Source organism: Canis lupus, chromosome 19 (genome assembly GCF_003254725.2).
Source record: "Canis lupus dingo isolate Sandy chromosome 19, ASM325472v2, whole genome shotgun sequence".
Classification (NCBI taxonomy): Eukaryota; Metazoa; Chordata; class Mammalia; order Carnivora; family Canidae; genus Canis; species Canis lupus.
In genome coordinates this window covers 17,454,612-17,471,680 of record NC_064261.1, presented here as the reverse complement: position 1 = coordinate 17,471,680, position 17,069 = coordinate 17,454,612, and the positions used below count along the sequence as shown (strand labels likewise).

Here is a 17,069-nt window from a genome sequence, read left to right as displayed (position 1 = left end):
ACATGGAGACAGAGAGGGTTGATTTTGTCTCCTGATTGTCAGATTCCATCTAACTAATTGATAATATGATTCTGTATCTCTTTTTGATGTGCTATAACCTGAATTTCTTGTGGTAATATTTAGAAGATAAAATAAAAATGGACTTTGGGTTTATGTCAGTTGAAAGGAAGATGATTCGCTGAATTACTGAGCACATTGGAAAAATGACAAGGCAAAGTCTGTTTATTCCTTCTTAGCTGAAGAACCAGCAAACACTTCTGATTAATGACATTGAAATGAGTCAGAATTATTAGCTTGAAGCACAGAACTATGTTTTTTTTTTCAAAGTCTTGACCAAGAGAATATGGCCTCATGTGAAAATAAAGATAATTTAGATTTTGATTTTTCTTCTCTTTTAAAAATTCAATTTTCTTAAATTTTTTTCTCACGTTTAAAAATTATTATTAGTTATATGACTTGGGCAACTGATTCTGCTTTAGTTTCTTTAACTTTAAAATGGGTTTATTGTACCTATTTAACAGAGCCATTGTGAAGATTAAATGAGATCGTATTTGTGGAATGATTAGAATGACTAGAACTGGTAAATTACTCAGTGAATATTAACTATTGTTTTCATTTAACCAGTATGGCTTCAACCACAGTGGCAGGGATAATATTCTAGCTGGGCACTCTAATAACTATTCAACCAGAGAAAATTTACTTAACCTCTTTGTGCCTCAGTTTCCACATTTGTAACATAAAAGTAATGTCTACTGTATCAGATTTTTGTGAAAATTTAGTGAGTTAATGTATGTTAAAGTGCTTAGAACAACCTAACACATACTAAGCCTATTATTATATTTTCTTTTTTTTTTTTTTTTTAAAGATTTTATTTATTTATTCATGAGAGACACAGAGAGAGAGAGAGGCAGAGACACAGGCAGAGGGAGAAGCAGGCTCCATGCAGGGAGCCCGATGCGGGACTCGATCCCAGGTCTCCAGGATCACACCCCAGGCTGCAGGCGGCGCTAAACCGCTGCGGCACCAGGGCTGCCATATAAATATTTTCAACATTAACATTGTTTTTATTAGGACACATTTTTTTAACAATAAAAAGTACTTAAATGTACGTAGTTCTGCATCACAGCCAAGTAGGGAAATTTAAAAAGGTAAGGTAAATTAATAAGACATGAGGGACAGAAAAAGAAGGCAAGATGATAGGAATAGCCAGAAGAGTAAATACTACAGTAGCAGACAGTGTAAAACAAAAACAGCCAGAGGGAGAAGACAGATAAGATAGGAGAGTTCCAGAAAGTTCTTCCTACTTCTAAAATTCATTTATTTGTTTATACACATGAACACACACAAGATAAAATCCTAGACTGGGTAACATGTTCTATAGGCTACTATCTCCCAACACTTTATAAATTTTTTTATACTGTATTTATTCTTGGTTAATTGAACACCTTCCCCATCAGACTACAAACTCTTTGAAGGCAAGAAACACATTTTGCTCATCTTTGGAATCATAGTGTCTTGCCCATAGAAGGCACTCAGTAAATATTTAAAGTACAAAAATAGGGCTTTGCAATACTAATTTGTGTTTTTCTTTGAAATTTTTTCCTTTTTCCTAATATTTCCCATAAATATGCCTTGAATATAAAACATATTTGTGTGTATGTACCTTTACTGCATGTAATATTTTAGTTTCTAAATTTATATTTTCTTTTGTTAAATTTTGTTGCTAAATTTTTATTTTGGAAGTCTCCGTACTTACTAAAATTATTATGCTATTTGACATAATAACACTCACCACATCTTTAGGAAAATACAGTTGTCTTGTTCACCACACTTTATATCATATGTTAATTTTTCTATTATTTCTTTTCTTTTGGAGTCTATTGTTCTTTTTGTTTGTAAAACAGCATACTTGATGCTGCAACCAGTGGCTTTTTGCCATGCATTCTTAGTAGTTCTTGGAACATTTGGTTTAGGAAGTAGGATAATTAGTATATAAACATTGTGTAGCAGAACTACTCTAATTAGTGCCTTTTGGCCAGAGTTGAGTGATAAACAAAGTAAGATGCACGTCAGCATTCATCCTAACAGTTTATAAAAATCCTGTTATGGCCTTATGGGATAGCATACACAAGCTATATTGAATAATGTAGTAGTTGAAACCATGAGAAAAGGTTCCATCATTTCAATTTCATAGTTGCAATATAATTAGCTAACTCTACAGACTTTCATTAGTCTTCACTATTCAGAAATCTTAAACTTAGCTGTCAAGTATATCCCTAATAACTTTTCACATTTTTTGTGAAATATTTCCTCTTTAATCTATACCTGAGCCCATTTCTTTATATGCCTGTAATCTACTAGTTAAAAGAAGAGCATTGATGTAAACCATCAAAATGAAATAGATTAAAAAATCAGGTTCAGACACAAAAATTTTTCACTTACTTTATGGGGTCTTAAGCAAATTTTCTGCTGTTGAATTTACTATTTAGGTCCCTTACTGCTGAAAACTACTAAATACTAAATACTACTTCTTATTTTTGATGTATAAATACTCAGAAGATTTTTCCTATTAAGATGTCCTGTAAGTCCACATTTTTCAAGCTGCTATCTATATATGGACAAATAATTTTTTATAGAGTAAGAACAGAGCTTTTTGCTAGACAGCTCCTTTTTTTAGGGGCACTTTGGGCCTAGGGTACGAAGTCTAAGTACCAGTTCTTAGGAATCTCATTTGTATTCAGAATGTCAGTTGTCAAAAACTTCTTTGTGACTAATTTCCTTGTATGAGACTGCTGAAAACAGAAAGCAAATTATTTTTTAAGATAGAAAGCTTAATAAAATATTTGTCAAAGAAATAGAAATGATAATCAAAGCTCTCCCTAAATTTTACACCTGAAATAAACACTTGAACAGACAGATGCACTTCCCCAAGTTGAATAACTTACGCAAGATACTTTTTTTTTTTAAAAGATTTTATTCATTTATTCATGAGAGACACACAGAGAGAGGCAGAGACACAGGCAGAGGGAGAAGCAGGCTACCCACAGGGAGCCCCATGCAGGGCTCTATCCCTGGACCCCAGGATCAGGCCCTGCGCCAAAGGCAGACGCTCAACCACTGAGCCACCCAGGCATCCCACAAGATGCTTCTACTAAATTTTCAGGAGATAAAGCTCCTCTCTCTAGGAAATAATCAAAGAAAGAAAAAGAAAAAAGTTGAGGTGAGGGAATGCTTTCTGGCTAATTTTGCAAGACTTGAATAACTTTAATTCCAAAAGGATAGTACAACAGAAAAGAATTTTAAGTCAGTCTTTTACAGTAGTAAGTGTGGGAATTCTAAATTTTTTTTAATTTTTATTTATTTATGATAGTCACACACACACACAGAGAGAGAGAGAGAGAGAGAGGCAGAGACATAGGCAGAGGGAGAAGCAGGCTTCATGCACCGGGAGCCCGACGTGGGATTCGATCCCGGGTCTCCAGGATCGCGCCGTGGGCCAAAGGCAGGCACCAAACCGCTGCGCCACCCAGGGATCCCCAAGTGTGGGAATTCTAAATGAAATGTTAGCTAACTAAATCCAACAGATTTTTTTAAAAAATGTAATTATCTCTGGACAGCAAAGATGGTTTAACATAAGAGAAATCAATGAAACTAGATTAATAGATTAATCAATGAAACTAGAATAATAGTAATAGTGAAAATATATAATAGACAAAAACTTATATAATTACCTAAAAGAAGATTTTCAAAGTATTTGATAAAATTTAACTCTAATTTACAACTGATAGTCCTAACTCTAGGAAACTAGGAATGGAAAGAAATTATAATTGATAAAGGTTAAATACTAAAACCTGTACCAAACATCAAAACTAAATCTTTGAACTTTAAACAAGTTTTTGACAAAGCTAGACAACTTTTTTTTTTTAAGAGTTTATTTATTTATTTGACAGAGAGAGCTATGAACAAGCAAGGAGAAATGCAGAGGGAGTGAGAGAAGCAGGCCTGATGCAGGATTGGATCCCAGGACCTTGGGACCATACCTGAGCCAAAGGCAGATGTGTAACTGACTGAGCCACCCTGGTGCCCCTAGTAATATTTTTCATATAGATCTGGCTAATCCAAAAAGCAAAAAAAAAAAAAAAAAAAAAAGTGAAATAAAGATAGAGAAGAGAGGGGGAAAAGGGAAAAAATAAGTCTTTATTTAGAGATTATATAATGTCTACATAGACAAAGCATTAGAACTTGCAGAAATAACTTACATACTTTCAGAAATCAATAGTTTTGTTTTTCCACACTAGCAGTAACTACAGTCCAAAGTTCACAGTAGTTATAAAAATTGTAATGCATTTAGACATTAACCTAAAAAATGCGTAACAACTTTATAAAACAAATTGTAAAAATTTACTGAAGGACATAAATGAAGCCTTGAATAAATGAGGAACTATAACAGACTCACTGGTGGGGCATATAAAACAAAGATGTCAATTCTCACCAAATGCAATTCCAATAAAAATTTTAATAGGATTCGGATGGGTGGGGGCAGGGGTCAAACTGACTGTGATAAAGAATACAAATCCACAAATAGTTAAGTCTATTTTGAAATATATATGGAAGAAGAATTGTATTTTGACCAGATTTTAATTCATAATAATGAAAATAGTTTGGAACTGGCACAGAAGCAGACAAATGAAAGAGATGAGTCCTCAAAAATAGACCCAAAGTGGGATCCCTGGGTGGCGCAGCGGTTTAGCACCTGCCTTTGGCCCAGGGCGCGATCCTGGAGACCTGGGATCGAATCCCACGTCGGGCTCCCGGTGCATGGAGCCTGCTTCTCCCTCTGCCTATGTCTCTGTCTCTGTCTCTCTCTCTCTCTCTGTGTAACTATCATAAATAAATAAAAATTAAAAAAGAAATAGACCCAAAGTGGGGAAGAGGTGTGTTTCTTAATAAGTTCTTAGGAAGAAAAAAAAAAAAATAAGTTCTTAGGAAGACCTGTTCACTAGATGAAACAAATAAATTTGGACCGCTCCCTCACATCATGTACTATATGAGATCCAGAGAGAACAAAGACCTAAAGGTGACAGGTAAAACTGTCGAGCCAATAAAAGAAAATGTTAGAGATCTCTGTGACCTTGGTCTGTGGAAGAACTTTACTCCAAAAGCACCAACTATCAGGGATAAATTGGTAGCTTTACAATGGCAAAACTCAGAATTTCTGTATGGTGATTTCTAGGATAAAACAAACTTCACATAACAGTGACTGATTGGAAGCAGATATTTGCACCATCAAAGCTGAGAAGAAATAAACATGTGGACTCTGTGAGAAATCCTTGCAATTTCAAGAATAAGAAAGGGAGAGAAATATACAGATAAAAGCAATGGTTATTACTTAACACATCATGGAAGGAGGCTCCTGAACCACCAGGTATATGAAGAGAGATATTCAACCTTATAAGTAATTAGAGAAATGCCAATTAAATTAATAGTAACATATCACTTTGCACCCATCTAACTGGAAAGAAGTTTTGTTTTGTTTTTTAAGATTTTATTTATTTATTCATGAGAGGCACAGAGAGAGAGAGAGAGAGAGGCAGAGACACAGGCAGAGGGAGAAGCAGGCTCCATGCAGGGAGCTCGACATGGGACTCGATCCCAGGTCTCCAGGATCATGCCCTGGGCTGAAGGTAGCACTAAACCACTGGGCCACCAGGGCTGTCTGGAAGGAAGTTTTTAAAAAATGATTAGGTAAATCAAAATGTAGGTGAAGATTTGGGACGGTGGGACATAAGTACCACCAGGGGAAATCTAGACTGATATAACTGGTCTGAAGAGCAATCTCATAATCCTTAGGCAAAAGTATGGTTATAATTTGTCACTCAGTAATCCCTTATCTGTGGATATACTACAGTGAAACACAGCTCAAGTCTATAATGGAGTATACCCAGGATGTTTACCTCAGAGTTGTTTTTGGTAGAGTTGAGGACAAAGTGTCTATCTTTAGGGGAATGGTTAAGTACGATATGATGGATGCATCCTATGGCACCTGTAGCAGTCAGAAGCAGTAAAATAACTGCTGGCAGTGCCCTCTAACCAGAGACCCTTGGGAACACAAACCTGTAGTGGAACAAATTGGGTTTATTACTTGTAGGGCAGGGGTAACCCACACTGTGGAGGACTGTGGGACATCTCAGCAAGAGGATGTTGGGAAGCACTTACAAGGGCCGAACTTAACATTAGATGATGGGTACAGGGTTAAAGGTGGGACTTTGCTTTGGCTTGGATGCTATCAGAAAACAGAGGTAATTCTAGGATTGGTTTTGAATGAGGCAAAGCTGTAATTGGCAGAGAAGTAGCAGTCATTCTTACTAGCCAGGATAGGGAATTTTGGGTTGTTTTTGTGGCTTGGACAATGTTCATATTTTGTCTATGTTCAAACATGATTATGAAGTGGTCTGTGTTTGTCTTGATTCATTATGGACACAGAGTGGCCTTTTCTGATGTTGGTGTTTTATAAAATGACTCATGGTCAGCAGAATACCAACCAAGTGTCAGACCGGCTTGTAATAGAATGAAGGCTTTGCTGATAATACCAAGCCAGCTCCTAGATGTATTACTTTTCCCTCTCATAGTGCTACAACAACACAAAGAGAACTTAAAACCATGATAGATTATTATTTAAAAAAAAAAAAAGATTCTTGAAAAGGGCTAACAACAAGATATATGGCATGATATTATTTATGTAAGTTAAACATACAAATGAAATAATATGTATTATTCAAGGATGAATATACACACAAGGCCCTGTACCAAACACATAGCTTTTCATCTTCAGTGAAGGTGGAGGGAAGGGGCCAGTGGCCAGATACTGGGGCTAAAAGGAAATATTAAGTAAGAGAGGAACCTCGTGATAGTGTGCTACAGATGAAAGATATAATAATTCAGTCTCAGCAACCGAAACCCAAAAACCAGTCTCTACATCATCAGAAATGTAGCAGGGGAAAGAATGGGAGCCAGTGGCCCAAATTCTTATTTGAATTTACTGCCATAGCCGTGTGGGAGGTGAGGGAAAAGGAATGCCTTCTTTAAGCTTTCCTGAAATCTCTTTCATTTCCCCCATCCAGGAATGAGCTACTGTAATGATAGCATGTTGATGCTAGTTGAAATAAAACATGCCCTCCCAGCATAAAATGAGAGGCATCAGTATTTTATGTGGGAACTTGATTCAACTTTAAACATACCCAAAAGCTTTGGAATTAAAAACAACAACCAAAACAAACCAAAACCCCCTTTCATATTAGCTGCAGAGAAAACTACTTCATTACATTTTAGGTAAATGATTTCTTCATAAACCTTAAAATTAGCATCTGTTAATATTTTAAGATTACTTTTTAATTAGAAGAGAGCTTGTGATTTTAAGAAGTAAGGAGACTTTCTTCCATTCCTCCCCTCAGCCTCTTATCAGGGATTCTTTAAAAGCAAATGTCCTAGTTTCTTAAATGAATTTCCTTCAGCTTCTGTAGTAAATATTTAGAGGTAGTATTATAGGTAGTAAGAACAAAGGTTCTCTGATTTAGGAATGGAAACTTAATTTTTACTTTAACCCTTTTCTGCTCAATTCTAAAGTGAACATGTAGGTGTGTCTCCTAAAGTTCTTGTTGGGCTGTTATTTTTGAAACATTTGTTCTCTTAATTTATATCATTTTCTATTATAGTTGGCAAGGGGCCAACTATACTATGATCATTCTTTTTTAAGTTTTTATTTAAATTCCAGTTAGTTAGCATAAAGTTAACTAGTTTCAGGTGTACAATATAATCATTCAACACTTCCATACAACACCCAGTGCTCATCACAAGTGTACTCCTTAATCCCCATCACCTATTTAATCCATTCCCCCACCCCCATCCCGTCTGTTAACCATCAGTTTGTTCTCTCTAGGTAAGAGTCTGTTTCTTAGTTTGCTTCTCTCTCTTTTTTACCCTTTTGTTCTCATTTCTTAAATTCCACATATGAGTGAAATCATATAGTATTTCACTATATGAGAAACACTCATATAGTAAGTGTTTCTCTGACTTATTTTGAGTAGCATAGTACTCTCCAGCTCCATCCATATCTTTTCAAATACCAAGATTTCATTCTTTTTGTGGCTGAGTAATAGTCCATTACACACACACACACACACACACACACACACACACACCATCTTTATCCATTCATCAGTCAAGGGACATTTGAGCTCTTTCCATAATTTAGCTATTATTGATAATGCTACTATAAACATCAGGGTACATCCCTTTGGATTCGTATTTTTGTATTATTTGAGTAAATACCTACTATTGCAATTTCTGTGTCATAAGGTAGCTCTATTTTTAACTTTTTTGAGGAGCCTCCATATGGTTTTCCAGAGTGGCTGCACCAGTTTGCATTCCCACCAACAGTGCGAGAGGGTTCCTTTTTTCTACATTCTCACCAACACCTATTATTTCGTGTGTGTGTGTGTGTGTGTGTGTGTGTGTTTAGCCATTCTGAGAGGTGTGAGATGATATCTCATTGTAGTTTTGATTTGCATTTCCCTGATAAGTGTTGTTGAGCATCTTTTCATGTGTCTCTTGGCCATCTGTGTGTCTTCTTTGGAAAAATGTCTATTCATGTCTTCTGTCCATGCTATGATAGTTCTTATGTCATCAGATCTTGTTTAATCATCTCTGTAGTTATTTGAACCTTCATTAACACTATAGGAACAAATATAGAATTTCGTTTATAAGCATTCAAACCCTTGAATTAAACCCTAATTTAAAACCCTTAAATTAGTTTTTAAGGATAACTACTCTTTATTACACTACCTTTATAAATCCCTGTCAGATTCCCAGGTTTCTTTCATGTCTGTTAGTAAATATAATGAATTTTTATTTAAAAACAAATGTACCTCCATTCACATTCTTACACAATACCCCAAATGGTGAATTACTTTGGAATTTTGCTTATTAAAACATAAATTATGAAATCTCTGTATTATGTAAGACTTCTGTTTTCTTGGGAGAAACCACATTGTTTCCAATAGAACTTACTCATTCAGACTTCTGGGTTTGATCTGGGTTTGAAATTTCTATGTGTTTCATCTCTAAAAATATTTAGCAAATCCCACATTTGTTTTATGTAGATAGAGTTGTATATTAATTACTCTAATTCACATTTTCCTGTAAAACAGTATGAAGAATGCTAGATCGCAACCTCTTTAAAACCCATGGCATGACGGACATACTATGTTTGCAATAAAGAATAGTAAGAATAAAATGTTGCTGCAAGCATTCAGAATACTCTTTTTAATTCTACATGCCCTTGTGCTTCATCAATACCTGTTGATAGGCTTCCCACAGCTGCATATGGTCCATTCCAGATTCTGAAACTTGGTTGCATTAAAATATGAGTGAAAATGTTTGAACTGTTTTTGAGTTTATGGAATAAAGGGACCTAATGGACAACATTATACTTTTATCCTCCCTTCTCCCAGTGAGTTTGCCTTCCAAGGCCTGTTTATGGTTTTTATCTCCCCTACATCCTTGGGCCCAGCATTATAAAGCACAGTGAGAAGCCAATATAAATAAATAAATAAAATACCTTTCAAGGAACTGTTTCCAAGTTAGTATACCTAAATGGACAAGGACCATAGGCAGTTTTTCCTGCAGATGCTAACAATCTGGAAGAAGGAATAGACAGGTTTTCTCCTCACCTGAATACCTGAATGTTGGGGTTTTTTGTAAAATCTTCAAATCATCAACTCACACACCACACTTTAAGCAGGACTTTATTTAGTATCTCCATATCAGGAATGGAACTTGACACAATTTTCCATACATGTGCACACACACATAATAAATGTCACCCTCTTGTAACTGCTATAAGAGTTAGTGCTTACAGCATTGGGCATTCTGTTAAAATCATTAACTTGAAATAGTGTTCTTTCCAGGGGAATTTTATCAGAAAGAATATAAGGTGTTTTGAGCATGTGATTCCAAAGGAAAGGGAAAGCTAATAAAGAACTTAGTAGTGTAACCACTGATTTAGTTATTTTACAGATACAATTTAGAACTAAAGTAATTTTTTAAAAAATGCTACTTTGGCCACTATGGTGGTAGGAGACAGATTTAATGTTTATAAAGGTTCATATGTGGTACATTTGGCTGTAAAAGTAATTGTGGTTGGCACTGCAGTAGGAAGTCATCTCGGGTCACTACCGACAACTAATACCCAATGTTACTCGTAGTGTGGGCCAGAGTTTGATTTGTTTTTTGAGGAAGTGATTATATATCTATGTAGGCAAGGTAAGTTTTATTTTTGGCATTCATAATAGAATTCTCTATTCTGGTTCTTACATTTTTGCACATTATAGACAAGTTGTAAATTCCATGATTCTCCAGTCAGAGAAATTCCTGATGACACAGTTGTTTAAAACCTGAAAACAGTTTACTCTAAAACATTTTAGTGTTTTGAAAAAGAAAAGGATTTTGCTTTTTATTCCTTCTTTATAGAGAAGTTTTAACTACATTTTTAAATTGTCTTTTATCTGATATACTAGTGTTTATGGGTAGTATTCTTTTTGTTCTGAGGTCTCAGTATCTCTCTTTTTCTTTAAAATGAAGGTCTGCAAACTTTTTCTCTAAAGGCCCAGATAGTAAATATTTTAGGTTCTGCAGGCCACATATGGTCTCTGTTGCATCCCCTCCCACCCTGTCATCTTTCTTTCCCTCTTTCTCCTTCTCCTGTTTTTTACAACCTTTTAAAAATACAGAAACCAATCTAAGCTTGAAGTTGCGTACAAAAGCAGATTTTGACCCAGTGACTGTTTTAAGTGAGCCCTTAGTTTCCAAACCCAGTTCTGCCCAAGCTCACTTGTGGTTTGGGCCCATTGGTACATAGGGCTTTGGCTTCTCTGGCTCTTTTATGAATAGAACCTAGTAGTTTCTTCCAGCTTTCGTGATCTGTGAAATACCTATGCATTTGTTTTTTTGTCATTGTAAGTATACAGTTTAATTGTTACAGAAAATAGTTTGGTTGTACTTCAGTTATATTTCATTAATGCCTGGGTTAGTATTATCTAGGGCTAAACTATCTGGCATGTGAACCCAGGGTTAGAAAGTCTGAATTTGAGTCCTTGATTTGCCACTTAATAGATTCTAGTCTAAAGCAAGCCACCAAACCATTCTAAGTTTCATTTTCCTCTTCATCAAATTATGATTGATACCAATTCTGCTTACTTTGTAAAATTGCTTAATTGTTTTCTAATTGAAATGTAGATACTGGGGTGCCTTTGTGGCTCAATTGATTTAAGCGTCTGCCTTCAGCCCAGGTCATGATCCCAGGATCCTGGAATCAAGCCCTGCATTGGGCTCCCTGCTCAGTGGGGAATCTACTTCTCTGCCCTTCCCTCCTGCTCATGATCTCCCTCTCTCTCACCCTCTCTCAAATAAATAAATAAAATCTTTAAAAAAAGAAATGTAGGTACCGAAAATGCTTTGTAAACTATAAAACATAAAATATTATAAATCATTCTTTTAAGTTACATACTTTTTATAACTGTGAATTTCCCTAAAATTTTATTATAGGAAAAAAATTTTAATTTAAAACCATTAGCTTAAATAACACTAGACAATAAAGCCAATAGTTCTTAGTATAAGATTTGGAAAAGAGTAGAGATTCAAATGCCTAGTTCATCAGGGCATCAGTGGCTTTTTCCAGCCAGAACTAATACTTAGATTTTGATTACACTGTTCCTTTTCTGATGGTGTCAGGTGTTCTCTAGAATATAGATAATTCAGTTCTTTAAAAAACAATAACAACAGATTTTATTTATTTATTCATGAGAGACACAGAGAGAGAGGCAGAGACATAGGCAGAGGGAGAAGCAGGTTCCCTGAAGGGAGCCTGATACAGGACTTCTGGGATCACAACCTGCACACACAAAGTATTTCCTAACACAAGCTGAGCCAAAGGCAGTTGCTCAACCACTGAGCCACTCAGGTGCCCCTCAGTTCTTAATATAATGCCTTGCACATAGTAGTCTCTCAAGTATTTGCTGATTTCCTCTAGGACCTTATTCTACTTTGGCATCAGATGTTCCTATTTAACCTCTCAGCTGTAAATAATTGCATTTTTATACTTGGAGTATAAAACTGTTGGTTTTCCTTCCTTCGTAGTTGATATTAAATTTTCCACAGATATTTGCTCCATTCCCTCAATAGTTCTCCTTTCTTTTTTCTTCAGTGACAGAAGAATGAAAAGAAAAATATTCCCTAAGACTGGACAAGTTCTATCCAATTACAAGATAGTTCATTCCCAGTTCGCTTTTTTTCTTAACCTCCCCTCCCATCAATTTTTCCATCAAAAGCCACTTTAAACCAATTTTCTTGTAATAAAATCTATGCCTTGGTCAATGGATGCTGATCTGAATGTAGGCAGGTGGGAATGAAACTCTAGAAATCTGAGATGGATTTCTCAGATTTATTTGGTTTTGTGATATATACAATTTAAAGGAGGCAAAAACTGACTGACCTAGTTCTGTACTCCCCAAATCTAACTATACATTAGAATCACCAGATGAACTTTGGAAAACCAAGGATCTCCTGGTCCTGCTGCAGACTTACTGAATCAGATTCTTAGAAGGAGTCAGGCCTAGGAATCCATATTTTTAAAAAGACTCAGATTTGAAAAAGAGTAGAGTAGTTACTAGCATGGTCTTTAGAGTAGGACAGATGTAAGTTTGAATTCTGGCTCTGTTATTTACTACCCGCATGAATTCGAACAAATTATTTTTCCAAAAAAAGTAAAGATGATAATAAAATTTTATGTTGTGCAAGTTTTCAAGGATTAAATGCAAGAGTATAGCATTTAAATGCTTGACACATTACATTCAATAAATTGTTTATTACAGTACATGACTGTATTGTTATTATTTTTCTTACAGATACTGTATTTCTTAGAAAAATAAACAGATTTTAAATTTTGAATAGAATTTTACTTGCATTAGAATTTGAATAGAAATCTATTTCATCACAATCCCATATTAAATTAGTTATGCTACTTGTGAATTTTCAGCATCTTAATAAAAATATCAAGCTATATATTCACTCTGTAGTTTTCTTATGAAAACTTGGCACTTTTTGTAGTAGTAGCATGTACATGTTGCCAATAGGCCAAAGAGAATGGTTCTACCCATTTGGCAGAAACTATTTAGAATTCTAATCTAATGCAGTTTTTAAAAAAATTGAAAAGAGAGTGCATTTTTTCTTTTTTGTTTATGTTCACTGCTTGATTTCCAGTAGTTCCAGTAGACCCAACCTGATTTTTTTAAAGACTAAAAGCCACAACTGAGTCAGAGGAAGCTAGTGTATGTGAGAATATGAGATAGAGATGTTAATTTTAGCAAATATTTAGTTTTCTTTTAAAAACTGATTTCAGGGATCCCTGGGTGGCGCAGCGGTTTGGCGCCTGCCTTTGGCCCAGGGCGCGATCCTGGAGACCCAGGATCAAATCCCACATCGGGCTCCCGGTGCATGGAGCCTGCTTCTCCCTCTGCCTGTGTCTCTGCCTCTCTCTCTCTCTGTGACTATCATAAATAAATTAAAAAAAAAAAAAACTGATTTCAAATACTGTAGCAGAAAGAAATGATATGTCTATTGTATGTGTTAAAGTAAGTATCCATACAGACTTCTCTGGTTTTTAGCATCCTAAATAGTTGTGAGATCTTTAAAAATATTTTTACCCTTTTATGTCTGTCCATACTTTGAGGAAATAAGTCCAGACATGAAAAGTAAGAGTATTTCATGCTTCACACCCAATACCATGCAAAGTATTGTCTTATTTTTTTAAAAAAATTATTTGCCCTGTAGTTTGGATGTGTTCTATGAAACGCTGAATTTCTTACCACAGTTATGTACTGAGATGATTCCATTCAGCAAGTTCTAGTATAACCATTTCTAAAATGAAAATAAGCAGTGAAAAGCCATTATAAAATAGCCAATAATGTTGGTTCTTTGGTTTAGAATAGTAAATTCCTATACATAGCCATATAAATTATTTTTTAAAGATTTTATTCATTCATTCATTCATTCATTCATTCATTCATTCACTCACGAGAAACAGAGAGAGAGAGAGAGATGCAGAGACACGGGCAAAGGGAGAAGCAGGCTCCATGCCGGGAGCCTGATGTGGGACCCGATCTTGGCACCCCAGGACCACACCCTGAGCTGAAGGCAGATGCTCAACCACTGAGCCACCCAGGTGTCCCTAGCCATATAAATTATTTCATCAGTTGAATTTGGCCAAGTCGAAGCTCTAGTTTGCCATAGAGGCAGCTTAAAACTCTGGTCTTCTGGTGGAAGCCATCCCTTTATACAGGATAAGCCCTAGGTTATGACAATTTGTTGCTCACCTCTTCCAAGAAATGGATTTAGTTGATGGATTTTTAGAGAGTATTGAGACCACGTCTCTGAAGAACTGGAATAGTATTAGTAATAATAGATCACCTTTATTCAGGCACTGAGTTGGTGTTTTACCTATTTCTAATTTAATTTGTATCCTAACACCTCATGAGATATTATTATTATGCCCATTTTAGAGTTTATTATCTACCTAATATTAATAATTTCATAACATTAAGAACAGCTATGATATTAACTGTTATTAGAGCAGATACTGTGGGACCTTATATTTGACACTGCACTTTACTTTGTGTTTTACATACTATTTAACATTCAAGACAACCTTGTGAGAGTATAAGTATGAATATTCACGTTTCAAACATACCTCCTGACACCAAACAGGTTAAGTAGCTTACCCAAATTCACACAAACTGAGGTTTGAGCTCAGGTTTAAGTCCAAATTTCATTCCTGTCCCACAGCTGTTTTTGTTTCTTCAGAGCTACACTCAGGGATTGCTAAAGTAGAAGTGGCATTAGTTGGACGAATGGTGCTAGGTAAACTGGACCATTTCCTCACACCATACACAAACATTGACTCCAAATCGTTGGAGGACCTAAATGTGAGACAGGAATCCATCAAAATCCTGTATAAGAACATAGGCAGCAACCTTTGTGATCTCACTGCAGCAACTTCTTATTAGACACGTTGCCAATGGCAACGTAAAGTAAAAATGAACTATTGGGACTTCATCAGGATAAAAAGCTTCTGCACAGCAAAGGAATCAAACAGTTGACAAAACCAAAAGACAACCGACAGAATGGGAGAAGATATTTGCCAGTGACCTATCAGATAAAGGGCAAGTCTCCAAGATCTATAAAGAACTCATCAAACTCAATACCCAAAGAACAAATAATCCAATTATAGAATGGGAAGAAGACATGAACAGATATTTCTCCAAAGAAGACACACAAATTGTCAACAGACACATGAAGAAATGCTCCACGTTACTCAGAATTGGGGAAATACAAATCAAAGCCACAATGAGATACTGCCAACACCAGTCAGAATGGCTAAAATTAACAAGTCAGGAAATGATGGATATTAGTGAGGACAGGGAGAAAGGGAAACCCTCTTACACTGTTGGTAGGGATGCAAACTGGTGCAGCCACTCTGGAAAACATATGGAGGTTCCTCAAACAGTTGAAAATAGAGCTACCCTACAACCTAGCAATGGCACTACCCCAAAGATACAAATGTAGTGATCCAGAGGGGCACCTGCACCCAATGTTTATAGCAGCAATGTCCACAATAGCCGAAGTATGGAAAGAGCTCAGATGTCCATCAACAAGTGGTTAAAGAAGATGTGGTATAGAAACACAATGGAATATCACCCAGCCATCAAAAAAGAAAAAAAAAAATCTTGCCATTTGCAACAACATGGAGTAGAATATGCTAAGCAAAATAAGTAAGTCAGAGAGAGACAATTATATGATCTACTCATATGTGGAATTTAAGAAACAAAACAGAGGATCATCAGGGAAGAGAGGAAAAATAAATCAAGATGAAATCATAGAGACAAACAAGAAGATACTCTTAATCATAGGAAACAAACTAAGGGTCTCTGGAGGGAGGGCTGTGGGGGAATGGGGTAACTGGGTGATGGACATTAAGGAAGGCATGTGATGTAATAGCACTGGATGTTATATAAGACATCACTGACCTCTACCTCTGAAACCAGTAATACATTATATGTTAATTAATTGAATTTAAATAAAGTAACAAATTTTTAAAAACAAAGCTAAAATAATGTAAAATTGAGATCTATCATTCATCAAAAGGCCACATAAAGAGAATCAGAGAACACGCCACAAAACTGAGAGAAGTTATAACTGACAGGATTAGTATCCAGGATATATCAAGAATGCCCTCAAATCAGAAAGAAAAAGACACAATCCAATAGCAAAATGGGCAGTAAAATGAAAAGACACCAGAAGAGGCAGCATGAATGGCTAACATTTATGGAAAAGGTTGCTCAGTCTATGATAATCAGGGAAATGCAAATAAAACCTTAAATAAGGTTTTGCACCAGCCAGATTATTAAAATGAGAATGTCTAGGAGTCTTTAAGTGTTGGTGAGAATTTACAGCAATCAAGAGTAGGAGTATAAATTGATTCAACTACTTTGAAAGATTACTTGGCATCATTTAGTAAAGTTTAAGATGAACATTAAAAAAAAAGTGGCATTACTTGGGAAATAGGGTAGGAATGTCAAAGCAGAACATCATCTTTTCTTAAACATATAGGAGTTCTCCCAATTTGTTTGCTTTAATTTTCTTTCATTTTTTCCCCCTAAATATTTTATTTATTTCTTCATGAGAGACACAGAGATAGAAGCAGAGACATAGGCAGAGAAAGAAGCAGACTTACTGCAGGGAGCTTGATGCAGTAATCAATCCTGGACCCTGAAATCACACCCTGAACTGAAGGCAGATGCTCAACTGCTGAGCCACCCAGGTGTCCCTGTATGCTTTAATTCTCTAAGATAAAAATATGTTACTGTTTTATTGTTGTCCAATTATAGAAAGTCAGTTTAGTGCCACAATATACAAGGACTTTAGAAAGTTACTTAGAAGCTAAGTGTTGTATTGGGCTC

General features: G+C 35.7%; 1 protein-coding gene and 1 long non-coding RNA gene across 8 annotated transcripts in view; one reads left to right on the top strand and one right to left on the bottom strand.

Moving 5' to 3' along the window:
- LOC112642754 (uncharacterized) overlaps window positions 1–15,071 on the bottom strand; it is a 61,561-nt gene extending 46,490 nt beyond the window's left edge. For all 3 annotated transcript variants that reach the window (XR_004806925.2, XR_003125409.3, XR_007403977.1), the window contains exon 1: window positions 14,832–15,071. This is a non-coding gene — a long non-coding RNA (uncharacterized LOC112642754). The remainder of the gene's footprint in view (window positions 1–14,831) is intronic.
- The window catches only part of SPATA5 (spermatogenesis associated 5), a 351,116-nt gene that overhangs the window by 186,646 nt on the left and 147,401 nt on the right, over window positions 1–17,069 (top strand). The gene's annotated exons all lie outside the window — the stretch shown is intronic.